This window comes from Sturnira hondurensis, unplaced genomic scaffold, assembly GCF_014824575.4.
Source record: "Sturnira hondurensis isolate 20B ecotype Veracruz unplaced genomic scaffold, ASM1482457v3 Scaffold0008992, whole genome shotgun sequence".
NCBI lineage: Eukaryota > Metazoa > Chordata > Mammalia > Chiroptera > Phyllostomidae > Sturnira > Sturnira hondurensis.
In genome coordinates this window covers 4074018-4094064 of record NW_028081623.1, presented here as the reverse complement: position 1 = coordinate 4094064, position 20047 = coordinate 4074018, and the positions used below count along the sequence as shown (strand labels likewise).

The 20047-nt window shown below is 36.6% G+C and overlaps 1 long non-coding RNA gene across 1 annotated transcript in view; it reads left to right on the top strand.

The window, feature by feature from the left end:
- LOC118994010 (uncharacterized) overlaps positions 1–18885 on the top strand; it is a 62256-nt gene extending 43371 nt beyond the window's left edge. The window contains exons 5-6 of the long non-coding RNA XR_005067979.1: positions 17037–17131; positions 18412–18885. This is a non-coding gene — a long non-coding RNA (uncharacterized LOC118994010). The remainder of the gene's footprint in view (positions 1–17036; positions 17132–18411) is intronic.
- The last annotated feature ends 1162 nt before the right edge of the window (positions 18886–20047 follow it).

The following is a 20047-nucleotide window of genomic DNA, read 5'->3' as shown; positions in this document are numbered from 1 at the left end:
TTCCTTGCCATTCCCATCTGGCCTGGAGCATTTCCATTGAGAAGTCAGCTGCCAGTATTTTGGGGGCTCCCTTGTATGTAACTTCCTGTTTCTCTCTTTGTCTTGGAATTTCACCATTTTAATTATGATTTTTCTTGAATTGGGTCTCTTTGGGTTCCTCTTGATTGGGCCTGTTCGTGTTTCCTGGATTTGTTTGGCTTTTTCTCTTATCAAATTAGGGAAATTTTCCATCATTACTTTTTCAAGCAGGTTTTTTATCCCTTGCTCTTCTTCTTTCAGTATCCTTATTATACGGATATTATTATGTTTCTTGTTGTCCTGCAGTTCCCTTAACACCTCTTCATTCTTTCTGAGTCTCTTTTCTTTTTCTTGCTCTTTCTGGGTGTTTTTTTCTACCTTGTCCTCCAGCATGCTGATTTGAGCCTCTGCTTCATCTAGCCTACCTTTGATTTCTTCTACTGTGTTCTTCAATTCAGAAATTGTATTCTTCATATCCTGTTGGCCCTTGTTGATAGTTTCTATATCCTTTTTCATGTTCATATAGTTTGCAGTGAGTTCCCTATAGTTTTTGGTAATTCTCTGTGAGCTCATTGAGCTTCCTGATAACCATTGCTTTGAATTCATTATCTGGTAGTTGACTTGCCTCTATTTCATTTAGCATTCTTTTTGAGGCTTCCTCTATTCCTTTCATTTGTGGTGTATTTCTTTGTCCTACTATTTTTTGTTTGAGGCTCTTCTTGTTAGCATCTGCTTCTTCAACTGATCTGTTCTGACTCCTTGGGTTTGTGGTGTGAATTTTTATGGTAGGGGGCCTGTGAGATTCAGTGGTGCAGTCTCCTTAATCTCCTGATCTTGCTGCTCTTGGGTTGTCATTTGTGTTGGCTCTCTGGATGTATTTGGGTTTTCATTGTTGTTGGATTTTTCTTTTGTATGTCCTTCTCTCCAGCTTGTTAACTGAGTGTCACTGTGCCCACCAGATCTTGTATTCTGTTGTGCAGGTGTGGACAGGTTGTGTTGAAGCTGCTTCTTCTCTCTGTCCCAATTTTTGAGGCTTCTCTTTTGCTATTGTTCAGTTGTTTGTTCTGAGTAATTTCTCCACCGTTTTGTTGTAATTCCTGGGTGAAATTTGTTGATCCTGGGTGGAGGTTAATGTAGCTTCCGCTCACTCCCTCACCTTCTTCAGTTATTATCTGTTGGTGGTTCCTTTGTTGGTGGGTTCTTTCTTGCAGCAGGTATACTGGTGTTCATAGATTCAGTCTACTATTTTATGTGATCAGTGGGAGGGGGAAGGCAAAATTAATTAAGACAGTGGGAGTGTATTCTATGGGACCTAAAGTACCAACCTGTAGAGAAGAGATAGGAGATCTTTTGGATAAGTATAGTGTTAACTGTGATATTTCACCCAACTAGCCACTTTTTAGAAAGGGTGGAAAAAAGATAGGGCTCTTGTTAGGTGGGGGCCGGGGTTGTGAGTTTGATCCAGGAAACAGTGAGCTTGTGGGAGGTCAGATTATAAGATATAATGAGAGTAAAGGATAGAAAATAGGTGTAGTGTGCAAGAGAGTAGAGTTAACCACAGCAATAACAAAGTCTCTGAAGACAGTGAAATGAGCTAAGATCTGGAAGAGGTGCTATGTAATATTTACAGTTGTATGGAACAACAATTATTTACAATAGTAATGGAGCAACAATCATATGACAGAATTATGTGGTTTTAGTAACAAGAATAGGAAGTACAGGACCTAGAGTAGTGTGCTATTGGAACACAAGTGAAGTGAAAGAAGAAAAATTAAAAATACACTATGAAAGAGAGAACAGGGAAAACCAGTGAAACAATGTAAAATAAACAAAACAAAGGAAAGTAAACAGAAAGAAGAGAAATTAAAAATACAAATAAAATAAAAGAAGTAAATATAATGAAAAAAATACTACAAATAAACAATAACTTGTAAGTTCTCTGGAATAGCAAAGTTAAATTTGCCTGAGTTTCTTAATTGTTGGGATGATCCCTCTTTGTATCTGACTCTGGTCCTTTCACAGCTCCAGGTCTTATTGTCTCACTTGTGGTGGGTGCGGTAGGGAAAGAAAGGAAAAAAGCCTCCTGCTGGCCTTAAACCAGCCAGGTGAGTTTTCCTCATCTTCCTGCCAGCAACTGGCTGAGAGGCATTGGATTTCGCTTTTCTCCTTTCCTGTGGTTTTGCCACGATGGGGGCCAGATCTGAGCCTAGCTCTTCACAGTTGCCCATCCTCCATCCCAGTTCCTCATTTTGCTGCAGGGCTCCCAGTGCCCTTCTGCATCAGGCCTACACCTTCAGTCCACCAGTTGTACTCTTCTTGAGGTGCACCAATTAGGAGCAATTCACACACCACCCTCTTGCTCTTTGCTGTCTTAGGTGCTAGGGACTCTCAAAGTCTCTTCAGGGTAGTTCAGTTCCCCCACTGAGTTAAGCCTTACTAGGGACTGTCAAATTCCTGAGCCCTGCTCTCTTCTGTGGGAGTGCCTCCGCTTTCCTCTTAGGAACCAGTCTGGCCAGGCAGGGCAGGGGCAGAGGGGTAGGACTGAATCCCTTCTGATTTTCACAGCCAGTTGTTACGTGGGCTCCTCTTCCAGGAAATGGCGTTCCATGCTGGGGAGCTTAGTGTGGGCCTAGGAGCCTTTGCTCCTTAGGAGGAACTGCTACAACTGTGCAGTGTCTCCAGATTCTCAACTGCTACATGTGGGTGGGAGCCCAGCCTATTCCACATATGTACTCCTTCTACCAGTCTTAATGTGGTTTCTTTATATCCTTAGTTATAGGACTTCTGTTCAGCTAGTTTTTACTACTCCAGGATGATTGTTCTAATTCGGTTGTAGTTGTGATGTGATCATGGGAGAAGGAGAGCACAGCAATTACTCACTTTGCATATTGATTGCAACTCCCTGACAGGCATTATTCTAAGGTTTGGAATATAGCAGTGAATAAAACATGTCTGTGCTCTCAAGGAGACATCGGTTCTACATTAGGAACATAGATAGTCAACATGTATGTTCCTTTGTGTTTTACAAAATTGAGTTTGGTAGTGATAAGGACTAAAGAGAGAAATAAAGCAGGGGAAGGGTGATGGAGTGAAGAGGAGCTACTTTATACTAGGGGGTGAGAAAAAGTCTCCATTGATAAGGCAAAATTTGAGCAGAGACCTGAATGAAGTAAAGGAGTGAATTATACAGATACTAGCAAAGAAGATTTTAGGAAGGGTGAACAGCAAGTGCAAAGGACCTGAAGCAAGAATGTTCTAGGCATGTTTGAGGACAAAGAAGGATGGTTGAAGCAGAGTGAGAGGGGGAATGTTAATAGGAAGGAAGTTGGGGGGATGTTGGTTGCAAGATCTTGAAGGGCCTCTTAAGTAATTTGTCTTTTACTTTGAATAAAATTGTAAATAAACTATTGGAGGGTTTTGAGCTGAGGAATGATGTGACCTGATATATTTTTAAAGGATTACTCTAGCTACTGTGTTGGGAATAGACTATAGATGACAAGGATGGAAATGGGAGAATAATTATTAAGCTATTGCAATATCACAGTTTAGTGATGATGGTGGCTTAAATTAGGGTAGTAGTAGTAGTAGAGGTAGTTGAAGAGTGATAGGATTCTGCATATGTCTTTAGGATAAAGGGGATAAGATTTTCAGATAGATTTGGTATAAAATCAGAGTAAGAGTAGAGTTAAAGATGACTAAGGTTTTGGCCTGAACTATTAGAACAATGAAATTTGGTCCTTACTGAGTTGAGGAAGACTATGAACAGAAGTTTTCACTGGGAAAATGTTAAGTTTGGTATTTTGAAAGTTTGGAAGTCACTTAAGTGTGACTCATTTTGAGATGCTGTTAGACATCAAGATGGAGATGTAGAGTAAGGGACTGGGTCTAAGAGTCAGATGTTGAGGGAAAATGAAAAGTTTGATAGTTATGATCAACTAAATGGTATTTGAAGCTGCCTGTGATCATTTACACAGTGAGTATAGAGAAAGGAGATTTCAAGGGGCCAAGCCTGGGGTACTGCAATGACTAGAACGAGAACACAATGAAGAAGGTTGAGAAGGAATTGTCAATGAGATGGGGGAAGAACCTCCTGGAAGGCAAGGGAAAAAAGTATCCATATTCATAGAGTGTTTATGCTTTAAAGTGTAGACAATTTAAGCAGAAAGATTAAAGCATAAAGCATATATAGATCCAAAATACTTCCATTTCCTAAATTCACCATGCTTTCTTTCTCTCATCTCAGGGCCTCTGCATATCATGTTCCCAGGCTTAGAGCACTAATTCCCTACCACACTTACTTACTCTTTGTTCTTTAGCTGTCGCAGTGAATGCTATTTGGTGTAGACTTTTTTGATCCTTGAAGATTGTGTTGGGTGTTGTCTATCACATTTTATATTAGCCTCTTTACTTGCCTGTCTTCTTCACTATCCTGTAGGCTCTTATTCTATTCTCAGTTCCACACACAGTGTAGTACACATTGTAGGGACTTAACAGGAGTTTATTGAATCAATGAATAAATAATCAGAACTTGACTAAACAGTTTTTAATAGCTTCAGTTTTTTTTGCATTCTACCTTTTGGAGATAATGGTAAGTGGTAAATATTCTGTTTATATTTTCCAAATAAATTTTCAGAGGATGGCCTGGGGTTAGTGCATAGTTAGCCTAATCTCTTATTTCTTCTGTAGTTCACCCATAGCACTATATAGTGATCATTACTTTAAGGTATGAAAAGAGCTGGAACCATGAAGTAGATCTACAATTATAGTAATTATGCCTTTGTTTTTTTCCTGAGACAGGAAGGGAAACTACTACATTTGAAAAGGTTTAAAAAAGAATTAAGCAAAAACTTCACTCTTTATATATCAATAAATTTATCTTAAAGTAGATAGGTATCTGAAAATCTACAAAACTATGAAACCATGTTATCATTAAAATATTTATTACTCAAAATAATAATCAAAATATTTCTTTTTCTTTGCATTTAGGTTGAGATATTTTAATATTTTGACTATGACATATTACTTTGATCTAAAGGGGTATCCAAACTTTTGGCATTTCTGGGCCACACTGGAATAAGAAGAGTTGTCCAGGGCCACACCTTAAATATACAAACACTAATGGAAACTGATGAGCAAAAACAGGGTTTTAAATAAATTTACGATTTTGTGTTGGGCTGCATTCATAGCTATCCTGGACCACATGTGGCCCGTAGGCCATGGGTTGGACATCCTTCAGTGCTTTTGACAATGTATGTAGTGGTATTTTCCTATAAAGTAAATTATACTGCAATGGTTCATTAACTGTTATTATTATAGACAGGATGAAGAGTCCAGTGATCATTAACTTCTCTATTGAGTCAACATGAGAGACAGGTTTTGTACCTGGTACAAAACTTTGCCACTAGAACTGACCCTTTTTTACTTTTATTTTTTCTTTTTTAGATGTACTATTTTATAGATCTATAACCACACTTTCATATTTGTGTCTATATGTGAATATGGGAGTCAAGGATTTTTCCTAAAAATAGCACAGTTCAGTGGAAATGTTGAGGTCTAAAATAGGAAAATAGGTAAAATACTATCTTCTGAATTGCCCTCTTATTATAAAAATACTGTACATATATAACAAAGGCAAAGTCTTTTATGACAATAAGTATTTATTTCTCATTCTGATGAATGTGAGCTGGCTGGGATTTAGGTGATTTAGACTGAATACTTAGGGACTCATTTAGGCTTTGGCTCCAAATTGCAGGTTTGGGCCTGGTTTGCTCTGCATGTCTTATATTCCTTAGACCAGTGGCTATCAAATGTACACTCTCCTTTAGTGAAAGTCAGGAGCACAAGAGAACAAGCCCAATCTCATAAGCAAGAAAGCCTCTCCTCATATCACATCTGCTAATGTTCTTTTGGTCAGGGAAAGTCACATGACCAAGCCCAGTATCAATGAATGATGAATATATGGGTTTATTCATATATTTTATTCTAGTCGTAGGAACTACAAGGTCACATGGCAAAGGACATGGATTGTGAGAGGGTGAAGATTGGATATGACAATGCATTTTTTATATATCGTCTAGCCAAATAAATAGCTAATCCACATGGATTAAGCCTCACATTTCCCAAAGTTCAACCTTTATAACTAACTATAGTTAAATTTAAAAGTTTTTCTGGGCCATGGTTTATGACTGGAGAATCTGTAAGTTTTCTTTTAGTTCTTCAGATCCTATGTCACACATTTTAGTGTGACAAAGGGCCTGAGAGATAGATTATGTAATTCAGAAATTTGCAGCTAAGGGGAGAGCATGGTATCATATGCTTTTCAGTGGTAGGGATGGGGTAGAATAGAGAGGTGATGGGAGAGGTATGTGTAGTCTAAAAAAATATCTCTCATAATTCTATGATTCCTTATGTCCAAACCTCCTAATAATCATTAGAAGAACACCCATACAGTACCTCCTTTGTTTCCTGATTAGGAAACAGGTCCAGAACAGCCAGAGTACCTTAAGTCACACAGATATGTAATTTCAGAGAGGTTTAAAACTCAGGCGGTGGCTTCTTCTTCTTTCTTCTTTCTTCTTAGCAGAGAATTGATTTTATTTAAAACATGTTTCCATCTTTTTTAGGTATAGTAAACAATAAAAATTATACATATTTAAGGTATGCAACCTGATGATATGTGTATGTTGTGAAGTATTGTACTAGTATTTCACTACAACCAAGACAGTCAACATGTCCATCACCTTGTAGTTATACATTTCTTTTTTGTCTTTGATTTGTGTTGAGAATACCCATGATCTACTTTTAAATTTTGAGTACCTGATCCAATGTTGTCAACTATAGTCACATTGCTGCATGCTGTACTCTAGAACTTATTTATCTTGTGTAACTGAAACTTTGCACTCCTTGACCAATATCTCCCCATTTCTACCTCCCGTCAGCTGTTGGTAATCACCATTCCACTCTCTATTTCTGTGTTTGAGTATTTTAGATTCCACGCATAAGTGAGATTATACAATATTTGTTTTGGGGGAATTTTATTGAACATAATGTCCTCCATGTTTAAAAAGCTCAGGCTTCTTGACAGTATTAAGTGCCTCTATGCTTTTCTTACTTAGACATATGTTAGGTGATATCATCACTTCCTAAGTGATGACATGATTTTGTGCTTAAAAGACACTGAACAGCTCTAGTTGAGAATGATATATTTTTACTGTTCTCTTTTATTTGTTGTTAATCGTATTTGTATTGGTGGAAGTCATGAAAAAATTTGTTCATCAGTGAGTCTAAATTTCAACAGATTCTTTTAGAAGGAAAAGTCATTTATGAGTTATAAGTTTGTGTGTATATAAAGCAAGGATCATCTCTCTTTTAAAAGTTTCATATTCTTAGTAATCAGTATTTCTTTTTTTACTTTATAGTAAGACTGATTAGATCAGTCTAAGTTGCACATGTCATGATTGGGATCCTGGACTTGCATGATGTTTCCCACTGGTACTGGTGTCTTGTCAGTGCTGTCCAAGCCCAAATTGTCTATTCTCACGCCCACATGGCCTATTGCTTATGAGAGTAATCTTAGAATGGTTAGGAGATTTACTTTAATGCACTCTGACAGTTGTGTGGCTGAGATTGCCTCAGGCTGTGAAATCTGGTCTGGAGGACAGAAATGCTAGACTGATCACAAGGGAGGAAGGACCCGATTATTTTTATTAGCTCTATCCTTTTATCTTTTCAGAGGAAGCTGAGTATGAACACTAGGGGGCAGTGTTTAAAAAGTTATAATTCATTATGAATTTCTTTTTGAGAGAACTGCAGGGTTTTCTGTGTACCACTGGGTAAACAGAATCTCTGAAAGGACCCATTTATATTTTTTAAAAATCTTTTATTTTTAAATAAGGCAACCATTCTGTACCTATATACTTTTAGAATTATATTGACATTTTTCTTAATTTAATTTTAATTTGTACCTTATTTCCTTTGTATCTTGGGAACACATTATTAATTATAAAGGTTTAGCAGTATAAATTTTCTCTACCACATTTCAAAATATTTATTTTTTTCTCCTTGTTAACCTTATTATTCTTTCTTTCCAGGATAAACATTATAGTATGTTTTAGACTCGACTAATTTTATGGTAGGAACATTATATATGCCCTTTAATAAAATTTTCTTCTTCTATCCCTTTTCCTGCTCCTTCTCATCCTCCTTCCCTTTTTTCTTTTCACTTCTTTTTTTTAAGGAAAGAATCTTTGCAAAGTGTCTTTTTGATTTTTGTAAATTTCCCAATGGCCCTTTCTTAATCTCTGTTCTTGTATGGACAGATTACAGGATTCCACGTGGAGCTCCAGAAGGACCTTTAGGGAAATGAAAGTGAGTTAATGGCTACAAAAAAGCCATTATCTGATTGGTTTAGTTGGAGCCCTGCATTGGAGTCTTCTATGTGGCTGAAGATCAGTTGGTGGTTCTTTGTCTTGTGGGCAGCTTGTAGGATCCTTGGAGACCTCAGACTGTAGTTCTTTCCCTTCAGTACCTGGCTTTTGGTTGTCCTCTGTAGAAAGAGACTATCTCTTCAGGTCATCTTGTCTTATAGGCAGCTCCCTTGGGTAAAATTCCTTTTAAATGAACTAGTTCTGATCTCCTGATTGTCTGCTTGGCCTATAGGGAAAACTCCTCCCTCCTCTTCGTCACCATTGGCAGAAGTACAGATTACTTTCAAATCTGTTAGTTATGCTGCCTTTAACTGAGGTAACCATAACCTCTTGCTTTTGACATAATTTTAAGGACATATTTAGTTCTTAAGTAATTTCAGATTCTCAGAATACAGGCCAAGAATTCAGATGCTTTTAATAAAGTACCCCTCATGTGGCTTGAAGTTAAGGGGAGGCAGCCCACTATTCACCTGTGACAGGGTGAAATGATAATTCTTTCTAAGGAAATCCTTGCTAAACTTTTATTTACCTTTCTGTCTTTTCTGTGTACTCTCAAATGAATGATAAGCTAAGGGCAGCCAACTGATTTCATATTGTTTTAGCATGACCTGAATTGTGTTCTGGTGCTTAGTACATTCTTTCTGGGTTTGGGGCCTCAGCTGAAATTGAGGCAAGAGAGTCCTGTTTGAACATTTTTAAACTCAAATTTTATTGAAGACATATGATTTTTATGTGGTAAAGAATAACATTGATTAAACCTGAGACATTTGTCTTCAAAGTTTTTAAGTATTAAAGAGATAATATTAAAGTGTTTTGACTATTTTTAAAATATTTTTAATTATTTAAACACAAATGAAAAGGTCCAGTTTCTTCATAAACATACCTTCTAAGTAAGTATCTTTTTCCAATAGCAAACACCATGTTAAAGGTGACACTGAGTTACTGAGTTGTTACTGGGATGAGGAAGATTATTATAGTTTTCCTTGGAAAATCTTTATGAAACTATGGGGTTAAGACAATGTGCTCGACTGAAACATGGACAAAATGATTCCCCATTATGTAAAAGAGACAAAATTGCTTTTCTTAAAAGACCTCTTCTGGGTGCCATTATGGATATGTAGTAAGTACCATCTCATGAAATGATTTTATGCATAAATGTATGTTTGAACTGTTCCAGTTCCCAGACACTTTGATATACCATTTGTCAACAAAAGAGAAATCCAAGACTTTAAAAGGGGTTTGAGCTGTTTCTTCAGTGCTTTAAAGTTCTAGAAGCAAATACGTAGCCTGGGCCTAGAAATATGATATAAATCTAGAATCAGTTGGTTTTACCTTTTGTCTCTAATTTTTAATATATGGATATAGTGGCCTCTAATTTGGAGAACTTTTTGGGGACCAGAGGCCAACGAAAGGGGAAAAGATGACACAGTTAATTTCAAAGCAGTAGTTGTTTAAAAACCTTCACAAGTTGAATGTTTCATAGCTCGGGCCAGATAAACATGCCAAGAATTAACCATCATCCAAAAACTCTTGTCAGAATTGAATTATCCCTTTGGTAATAGGCCTGGGAAATAAATCCATAAATTTAAAAAAGCAATACTTGGTAAGAAGAAATGTAATACTTGAACAAATGTCAAAAATGTTAGATAAATTTATGTAACATTTATTTTCTGAATGCTAATGATTTTTTTCCTGTTCTGTGGATAGTCTTCCAAGGAAGAATATTGCAGTATTATAGCCTTCTGCCTTTTGTTTGAACTATAGTATCTTTAATCAGAAAGATCAAAAGTATGTTGAATAAATAATAGTCATGGCCCTGGGCAGTGTGGCTCATTTGGTTGGAGTGTCACCCGGTAACTGAAACGTTATGGGTTACATTCCTGGTTTCAGGGCACGTTCTTGGGTGTGGGTTTGATCCCCAGTCCCGGTGCATATGATCCTCAGTCCAGGTGAGTACGGGAGGCAACTAATTGATGTTTCACCCTTTCCCTTCCTCTCCCCCTTGCTCTCTATCTTCCTCTCTTTCTAAAAATCAATGAAAAATATGTCCTCAGGTGAGAATTAAAAAAAAGTAATAGTCTTATACCCTGAAAGATCAGGTATGTTAATAGAATATCTGACTGTGGAATCAGTGAGTCTGATTCCACAATCCAGAACAAAAACCTCACAAAAGTTTATTATGTCAAATATATCAAAGTTTAATAACTTGGGCAAATATATTTGGCTACAAGAAAGATTAGTCTAATAAATAACCTCATTAAAAAAATGGGCAAAGGACTGGAATAGGCATTTCTGCAAAGATGATATACAAATGCCAATGAACACTTGCAAAAGATGATTTGCATTGGGGAAATGCAAATCAAAACCATAACAAACTACCACTTTATACCCATTAGAGTCTATTAAAAGTGTTGGTGAGGGTGTGGAGAAATTGGAACCCTTATGCACTTATTGGTGAGTATGTGAAATGGTATAAACCACAGTGGAGGTTCCTCAACAAAATTAACCATGGGATTACCATATGACTCAGCAATTCCTCCTCTGAGTATATATCTAGAAGAACTGAGTACAAGGACTTGAACAGATATTTGCACATATATATTTATGGAGGTATTATTTAAGATGGTCAAAAGTTGGAAGTGACTCAGTGTTTATTAATGGATAAATGGATAAACTAAATATAGTATATGCATATAATGGGATATTATTAATCTTATAAAGGAAGAGAATTTTGATACATGATACAATATAGGTAAACCTTGAAGACATTGTGCAAAGTGATACAAGTTCACCACAAAAGGACAACTAGTGTATTTTACTTTTATGGGGTAAAAGTAAAAAAGGAAAAAGGCAAAGAAGGAATCTCATTGTGAGATATATGTGTGGAGAGGCAAATGTTAAAATGTAGTTACTTTTCATGCCCTTCCCACCCCTCCATCTCCTACCATTGCATTCCCAGCATTGTATTGGATTCCTTGCAACTCCTCAATTCAGTTGTTTAGAGTAGGGACCTTGAAGGGCCTGAGGGCTAAATTTGACTAGATGTTTCCTTTTGAAAATAAAGTTTTATTGGAGTAGAGTCATGCCCATTTGTTTACATATCATCAATGGCTACTTTTGCATTGCAACAGTATAGTTGAGTAGTTGCAAAAGAGACCTCCAAATCTCACAAAGCCTAAAATATTTGCTATCTGGCACTTGACAGAAGTTCACAGGTCCCAGATCTATAGCAGTTAGTAGTTGTGGCCACAACATGGAGAGAAAAAAGTACTTCATTTGTTGTCTTTTGGGTCTATACCTTGAGGAGACTTGAGATAGAAAATGCATTGTGATGTAAAAGCCAGGTATCTGAGTTGTGTATCCATATTCTCAAGACTGAAAATAATTCCCCACAATTAAAATGATTACAGATGTAACAAGAAATGGAATCAAGGAAAAAGTTGCATGTGGTTTGGCTATATAACATAATATCTAATTTATTGAGTGTTTATTATGTGATAGGTACTGTGCTAATAATAAGCATTTCCATGTATTGTCTCATGAAATAATACATAATTGGCATAATTTACATTTATATATCTTATGATATCAGTAGTAATTGCTTATCAGTTATAAATATGCAGCATAATTAAAAGCTCTCAACAAAAGTTTGTGAGTATTATAGTACCATGTGACTGCAGGGAAGTTGTACTGGATTGAGCTTAAATAGCCTCGTCTGTAAAGTGGGAATACATTTGCCTTCCTTAACTTCTAGGTTGCTAGTGAGTTTGAGATGTAATTCATAGAAGTCCCATCACAACTATAAATGATTCTATGTATATTAAAGATATTAAGTCATTAAATGTTTCAAATTCTGATGTGTAAATTTTATATTAGGTGTAATACTAGTCATACCTGAAAATCTTTCTCATGATGCTGTAACAGAGGACCTGAGTTGAATTTCCACCTCTTTTTTTCTTTTAAAAAATATTTTATTGCCCTGGCTGGTGTAGCTCATTGGATTGAGCACGGGCCTGCAAACCACAGGATCGCAGTTCAATTCCCAGTCAGGGCACATGCCTGGGTTGCAGGCCAGTTCCCAGCAGAGGACTCACAAGAGGCAACCATACATTGATATTTCTCTCCTTCTCTCCTTCCCTTCCCCTCTAAAGATAAATAAATAAAATCTTTAAAAATATATATATATATATATTTTATTTATTTTTAGAAAGTTTTTATTCATTTAAAAAAATTGTTGTTCAATTACAATTGTCCCCATTTCCTCCCCTACTTTCCTCTGCCCTACCCATCCCCACCTTCCAAATTCAATCCTTGTTTCCACCCCCACCTTGTCTTTGTCCATGAGTCTTGACCCACCCTTTTCTTTTCCCCATTATCCCCCTTCTTGGTTCCCTCTGGTCACTGTCAGATTGTTCTTTATTTCTGTGTCACTGGTTTTATTTTGCTTGCTTGCTTGTTTTGTTGATTAGGTTCTACTTATAAGTGAGATCATATGGTATTTGTCTTTCACTGCCTGGCTTATCACTTAGCATAATATTCTCTCTAGTTCTTGGGAAAAAGAATTCTGATTCATGAGCTTACTATCTTTGACTGGAAATCCACTGGAAATTTTTAAATGAGATTGTGATCTTTACCTTTTTGTGTGTCAGAATTGTGGACTGGGAAGAGTGAGTTGGGGTTATGGCGATATTTTTCATTTCATTGTGGGTCTAAACTAAGATGTAGTTAAAATAGAAACATTTCATCAAGAGGAAGGAATATGTATATCTATGAGATAACTCAGAGGTAAAAATCGATAGATCTTGATGATGTGGGATGTGAGATAAAGGACTGAGAAAGAAGTTTCAGCAGGAACACATGTTTTAAGATCTATCAAAATTAGTGATGTCTCTTTTTTATGGGCCATATTATACTCTGATATTTTAAATCACAGTGATGTGGAAGTTTTAGGATACCAACAATGACTAGTCAAAGGGTTTCATGTGTCATTTATTTCTTATCAAATGCAAATATTTAGAGATAGTCTGAAGGTTTGGCACTTTTGTGCTATTAGAGGTTCTGGATTTTGGAGCTATTTCCCTAGTAGTAAGTAGATGTAGATGACTGCAACTCACAGCCCAGGCCTTTAGGAAATACTTGGCTATAATTACCTTTTGTGGGATGTGGGTGAATTCCATTCTGCAGAGCTCTCCTGGTCACCACAGATGAGAATAAATTGTCCTGGACACAATCTGTTGTTTCAGCGGGAAAGGGGGTAGCGATTCTCTCTAGGAATGAATCCCTGAACCCTTCTCCCAAACGGCTTTTATTGGGTTTAACTTGCATAGGGAATGTACATCAAAGAAAGGAGGTGTGGTTTACAGATAACATTTCTGGGATCCAGGGGGTCCTTTTGAGTCAGGGTCTGGTAGATAGGGTGATGCCAATTGGCCATGAAACCTGGGGAAACAAACTCATTTTGTGTTTGGACACTAAACATTTAGTATGCATAGCTTGAGGACATTCTTAACAAAGCAGATTTTACAGGATTTAATGCATTCTTTCTCAGGTCTGATTGCTCCCGGAAACAGCCATTCTTGCACAGGGCTATAGTCCCCTTTGACATAGTTTCAGGCCTGAATCAGATGGGGGAAGCTAGGCAGCCAAGAGATTAGTAGACTTTTTACAGATAGAATGAGGACTCAGTCTATAACAAAGCTAAGGGGTGAGTGTCTTTTGTCCCTCCTCCATAATCCCCTAAGTCCTTCCCTGACGGTGCCTTTGTGACTGTGGCTGTCTTAGGTTGTTCCTACCTTTAGGAATCTTACCCATCACTGACTATCCAGCTGTCCTCAAGAGGCCAAGCAGGGTGAAGTAAAGGAGGCAGAGGTTGTGCCCCTGCCAGGAGGATATGTTTTGTCTCCTTAGTGGCTTATGGTCCCAAGGTCCCCTAGCTATGGGGCCTTTTTGCCTGTGGGGGAGCTCCTGAAACCCAGCAGGATGGTTCCCAACAGTAGGACAGAGATTATGGATTGAAAACAAAGTTTTCTTATAGCGCAGGTGGCAAACACAAGGCCCATGGGTTGAATCCCGCCCTCCCCCTTGTTTTATCCGGCCTGGCACCTTGTTTCTACCCACTGGCAGTACTGAGCTGGCACTTAACTGTTAAGGAGCAGTTACATTTATGAAGTCCTAAAATTACATTCAGCCCTTTGAAGGCAACTGCGAGGCTGATGTGGATCCCCGTAAAAATGAGTTTGACACCCCTGTCCTACAGCGTTCATCCACAGGTGAAAGCCTGTTCTACTTTCCTTACTTGTTTTGAGAAACAAGTGTTTTAAAAAGAGTTTTAATGTGTTTTTTTCCTCTTTGGTCTTGTTGCAGATACATACATAGCTTACCAGAGCATGAAGGGATGTGGCTGGCAAGAAGGAAAAGGGATTACGTGGCAGCTAGGTAGTTCAGTCCCTGTGAGGATGTTCCTGGTGGAGTTTTCTTTTTTAGGCTGACTGTCTACTGGAAGGCTGGTATTACCTCTCTCTCAGTTTTAGATTGAATGTTAAATTGTTTGTTGAATCTATTATGTGTATAAATTTAACAGAGGTTTGCTGTGCTGACATTTTTAGTCTCTTCCCTTAACTTCCTGATATTATATGATTAGGCTGGGACCGCAGATAGTATGTGAAGTCTGCCCCCTCTTCTGCCAGCCATGCCCTCTCCTGCTAGCCACCCCACCGTGAATTACTTCCAAAATTATTCTTGTCTCCACCCCTGTTTATATTCCTTTCTCATAGTTATCAAAGCATGCTGTTTGCCGGAATGCTGTTCACATCTACAAATCCTGGTCTAATTTTTCCTCTGTTGTGTACTGGAAATTGGTAGTCTGTGAATGGCTGTTGAAATAGAAAAGTGAAATGGGGCTGATGGAGGCCCCATATTCTGGTTCTGGAAAATTGTTTTTTTTTTCCTTTTTATGTGCAATTTATGGATTCTAGTATTAATGACTATACCAGGACACTCTTGGAAAAGCTTGTATTTGTGGGCAGATATGTTTAGCTATTTGCCACATGCTAATCCTTGTGGGGAAAAAAATGGGCTTTAAAAAACTGTTACTAGTATCTCTTGAGTCATGCATGGTTAGGGAGTTTTATTCCAAGAGAACAGTTTACACAATTTAAAAGAAAAAGATGAAAGCAAGAGGTATTCTGCAAAATTATTTTATTTTTCTCTGAGGGGAACTATTCACATATATTACTTTGTAGTAGTAATGTTTTTATTAAATAATGGAAGAAGCATGACTCCAACTGCTCTGAATGAGATAAAAAGGGGCTGTTATAATTAGATATCATCATGATCAATCATCTAAATTATAAAAGTGTTTTAACCTTGTTTCTTTGAAAGGTGGTGATGAGGCCAGTTCTGTAGGAAATTTTCATGGATTAACCTTTCTGCACCAGGAGTGCTGATAGTAGGGGTGATGATTTTGTTGTTCGCATGTTAAAACAAACATCAAACAAAAACAATTAGAAATTAAAAAAATAAAAAACTTATTGAGGGCTAAAAAAACCCCCACTTAAGATAATTCCTGAACACAGAAATTAAAAGGGACATTGTTAAAAGAACTCTGACTCCCCAAAATCACTAAAAAGTCTTTCTTTAGAATTCTAAATATTTTGTTCATTACCACGTAAAAAGTATCAATTAACTAATTATGACCTTGTAAAGATAAGGAAATCTATCCTATTTTCTTGTTGGTTTTCCTTAAACTAAGAGTGTGGTGGGGAGGAAACTAGAAAAAAAAAGAAATCTTTTTTTCCCCTACTTATTTGATGGTGGCCTGTATGACTCTGGGTTAGATTAGAACATGTGATTCATCATTCAAGAATGTGCTTCTTAATCCTTTGTACCAATCATGCTTTTAGTAGAAACTCTCCACTGAACTCGGAATGTGATATTATCTTCCCTTATAAAGTTATGTTTACTCTCTCTCCCCCCACTCCCAGTTTTATTTTTATTGCATGTATAGGTATTTTGATAGGATATTTAGAGAAAGCATACTAAAATTGCTGTCTGCTGCCATGTTAGCACAGAAATGAGAAGAACCACTTTTGATACATTTCCTGATATTTCATCTGGCTCCACTGATAGTCCCAGAGTGTTGCAGATATCACATCTGGTGCAAAGGTATTATTAATTAAAAACATAAAGCTGGCTTTGGAAACTGATTTTATCAGGGAGAAACTTGGTACTGGTTCCTGATTTTGTGATAAGCCTGTTACCAAGTATTTTCAGGTTATCTGACCTTCAAGCTAAGTGATAGTCCTTGAGTGATGATGGAGGAATGTACTACTTAATCTAAGTTGTGTGTGGAGATGACAAAATATGAAGATCTCTAATCATTTCATCAAGCCCATTTAATTTAGGCCTGCCCCAGAAACTACTCTTTATCAATAGTTTTTCATTTAATGTAGGAAGTTTTCTATCCTTGGTAAAATTCCACAAATAAATAGAAATATGCATTTTCAATGAAATAATTCCAACCTCATCTTAGTTTTCTTATTCTAAAATACAGCATAGTAAATTCTAAATTAGTTATTTTTGGATCATCTACAGAAACATTTTGAATCTGGGCTGACTCCTGCTGACACAATTTTTTTCAAGTTCTCAGTTTATTAATTCTTTGTGAAAAATCTGCACAATCACCACAGGTAAGTCACTGAAGAATCTTTACTCCTTTTTGCCAAAACCAACACTGGCCTTTGCAGTCCCCTGACTTTCTTCATTCTGTTCTTGCATTCTTTTCACTGTTTTTTGAGATCTTCTCATAAAGGCCATATCTTAAAAGTCTATGTTTAGGTTCACTTTTCTCTGTGTAATCCAAGGAATCATAAATCATGCCAAAGCCAGTTGCCTTGCCACACAAAAATGGGTTCTGAATCCAAATACAAAGATGACCTTGGTGTGGTCTTACACATTTTGGCTAGTTTATCCCAAGTATCTGTCTTAGGTACTGTTGCCTTCCCAGTGACCATTTGTTTCCACTAAAGCATTCTGTTGGTCATGAACTTCTGGTTCCAGATAGTTATTGTATTATTCATGATAGTAGCCAATCTCCAAACAGCCAGGGAGGAAAGGAGCTTTTTTTAAAGAAAAAGTTCTTATTTATATATTTAAAAATTATTAGCTCTGAACTATTTTCCTTTGCCATTGTTTGGACTACTGAAAGAAAATATAAATTCATGTTACTATTAGTTTAGCTCAAATAATGAGGAATATAAGTATATTGAAATAAAACTACATTTTCATATTGAAGATACACTAAGTGGACAATTTTTGTTTTGGTTTTTTGGAGTCAGTGTCTTTACCATTAGTGGAGATACCAAAGATATGAGAATGGTTAGATCTTCTCTTAGGATTTGTCATGTTATTAGCAAAAAGAAAAAAGAAAAAAAGCAGTTTTCATCTTCTAATATTTGGAAATATTCTTTGTAATTATAATTTATTAGAGATCTAATTATAAAATAAACCAGACATTTACACTAGCTATGTTTTTAAATGATAAAATCTCTTATTTTTTTTATCGTGAGTGATAAATGCTCATTTTGGAAAACTTTGAAAATAGAAAACTATCAAAAAAATTATGAGTTACAATGCCAACACTCTGAGATAACTATATAAGATTTTAGGGGAATTTTCATAATTTTTAAATTAGAAAATTAATTAAACACATAGTTTTAAAAGAAATAGTTCTACACATTTTTGACCTCAGTCCAAAGGAAGGGGCCTTCAGTGGGAACCTCTGGGAGAATTTGCTTTTTGTTCCCAGGAGGTTGGCATATGATTGGATTAATGTGTGATTGATTCATGCCTTGGATATTCGGAGAGTTAGACAATGTCTGGAGGGCTGTGGTTTAAGAAGCACTGCAGTCCTGACAGTGTTTTCTGTGGATCAGGGTGAGAAAAAGAAAACATTGTGTGGTTGTTTTAGATCCTGTCCAAGAATGCAGAAGGAAGCTGGTGATTTACTGATAATGCCTGGGACTGAGGTGTGGGACTCGAAAATGATCAACTGGGAAAGAGATGGATTCACCAGTGTAAAGAGACCCTGTAAGTGAGAGATCCTTACTGATGGGGTAAGGGAGGTCTTTGAAGAACCTACTGAAGTGTTCCAGGTGACAACTAAGCTTTAAACTCCTGTCAAGCCTAGAGAGCTCCAAGATTAGATCACCATCATAGTTAAAATTAAGTAAGACCTTTCCTGCTGACTTCTCTTCCAACCCTTTCTAGCCTGTGCCCAACCATGGAGGCATTAGAAACTTTGCTTAGCAAGTGGTGGCTATGTAGAATTCTGTTCTGTCACTTTTGAACACTAATGGTTTTTCTTAAATACTACTGATTTTTTAGAGTAATTATACATAATAGATATTCAGTAAGTATTTATCAAATCAATATTAAAATTAGATCAAAGTGGAATAAAATGTTGTGACTAATTCACGAGAAATGAAATGACTATCTAGGTTCCAACTTTGGGTTTAAACTCTGTGGTGGGTATTCTTTTTCTTCCTCATATTTCACTTTAAGGCACAAAAAACACTTGGTGAGTGGTTTTAATTAAAGACTCTCTTTGGAGCCTTTGTCTTCCTAGTAAGTCTCTCATAACAGCCTTAGGAAAAAGTATTGGAACATTTGTGAGGGAATAATATAGTGTGATATACAGTTGACTCTTATACATGTATTTGACCTGAGCACTTATTCATGCCTTTAGTATTTTTTTTAATGTCATTCAATCTTTTCCTCAAATATCTTACACAGAAACCGAACAGACATAAAGTTGGAAGTACTGTGATTAAAGTAGGTCAAAGAGAGGAGGGGTCATTGTCCCCTACCAACTGCTTGAAATATTGGCTCTTTCACTTACTAGTGTGACGTTGGATACTTCACTTAACCTTTCCAAGTATAATTTTCTCATCTGCAAGTTCTAGGGTTATTGCAAGGATTAAATGAGCTAATGTGTGTGAAATGGTTGTCATTTAGAAAGTGTTAGCTATTCCTAACCTTTGCTGCTGTTGCCTCCTTTTCTTCTTCCTCCTCCTCCTCCTTCTTCCTGAAGCATAGGGGCAAGTTAAGTGGTTTTTAGGTTCATGTTAGAACTCATTACTTATAGTCTGTTATTCTTTGGCTATGGATAGATGAACACTTTTTGCAATTATCCTTCTTTCTGCCTCTTTATCTATCTATCTATCTATCATCTATCTAATTTATCTACATTTTATATGAACCATGTGAGAGTAAGTTACAGACTTGTGATAGATACCCTTTACTCCTAAGTTTCTTTGTGTTTTATAAAAACATGGAATTCTGTTATGTAACCAGAGTACAATTACAAAAAATCAGGAAATTAACATTGAAATAACACTATTATATAATTTATAAAGCTTATTGTTAATTTGTCAATTGTCCCAATAGAATTTATAGCATGAAAACTCAAAATCTATATAGCATTTGTTGTCATGTCTCTTTAGCTTCCTTTGATCTGGGTCTTTCTTGCAGTTCTTGAGTCTTTCCATGTAGTTCATGGCCTTAACATTTTTGAAGAATGAAGGACAATTATTTAAAGAATGTCC